Source organism: Octodon degus, unplaced genomic scaffold (genome assembly GCF_000260255.1).
Source record: "Octodon degus isolate 3935 unplaced genomic scaffold, OctDeg1.0 scaffold00177, whole genome shotgun sequence".
Classification (NCBI taxonomy): domain Eukaryota; kingdom Metazoa; phylum Chordata; class Mammalia; order Rodentia; family Octodontidae; genus Octodon; species Octodon degus.
In genome coordinates this window covers 4476797-4477797 of record NW_004524753.1, presented here as the reverse complement: position 1 = coordinate 4477797, position 1001 = coordinate 4476797, and the positions used below count along the sequence as shown (strand labels likewise).

General features: G+C 40.8%; 1 non-coding gene across 1 annotated transcript; it reads left to right on the top strand.

Annotated features, from left to right (window-relative positions):
* The first annotated feature begins 538 nt into the window (after nucleotides 1–538).
* Nucleotides 539–645, top strand: LOC111813273. Its single transcript, XR_002818577.1, has one exon. It is a non-coding gene; the product is annotated as a U6 spliceosomal RNA (small nuclear RNA).
* Nucleotides 646–1001: the final 356 nt, after the last annotated feature.

Sequence of the window (1001 nt, the reverse complement as noted above, 5' to 3'; positions counted from 1 at the left end):
CGCCTGCAAGCTGGTGCAGGGGCTGGGGGTTCAATCCCTGAGTTTGCCTGCCAGCCCCATCCCCACTGAGATGGTGACTGAGACTGGGCGTGGTAGCGCACACCTGTAATCCCAGCACTTGGGAGACTTTAAACAGGAAAATCACTATGAATCTGATCTAGTAGTGAGACCCTGAACACCCTGTAGACCCTTCCCTAAAAAATACAGGAATTAAAAAAAAAAGATTATTTGCATTGAGAACGTAAAAAAAAAGAAACAATTCATTTGAATAGTAATGCCAGGTATAGTGGCACATACCTGTAATCCCAGCTACTCAGAAGACTGAGGCAGAAATATTGTAAATTTACAGGCCTGCCTAGGCAGTTTATCAAGACTACCTCAAGCAACAAAAACAAAGACTAGACAACAACAAAAAGAGCTACAACTGTAGTTCAGTTGTAGAGTACCCTTGGGTTCAATCCCCAATACTGGGGGTGGGGGTGGTGGATGGGGAAGGGCTCAATTTTAACATTCCACTTACATTCAAACTGATTTGATTGTGCTCGCTTCGGCAGCACATATACTAAAATTGGAATGATACAGAGAAGATTAGCATGGCCCCTGCGCAAGGATGACACGCAAATTCGCGAAGCGTTCCATATTTTTCATTCTCTTAATGAATAGAGGGATTTGTTCTAATGGTGTTTGTAAATAGTTTATCAAGTCTGCATCTTGTACAGCAATTAACCACTAGGAAGAATGTTTGCAATGTGTTAATTATTGAAACTGTCCTACCAATTTGGTTTGAGACTGTCTCATTGCTATTTGTTTCTCAATAAAATTATGGAAAAATTAATTTAAAAATAAATAAAAATAAAGATGTGCTTCCTAAGCTATAAATTTAAAACTGATTTGATTTTTCAATAACTACTGATCGAGCCAGCCAGATAGCTCAGTGGATTAAAGCACCTGCTCAGGCAGATGCAGGGGACCCCTGGGGTGCACTGAGACAGTGATTGAGA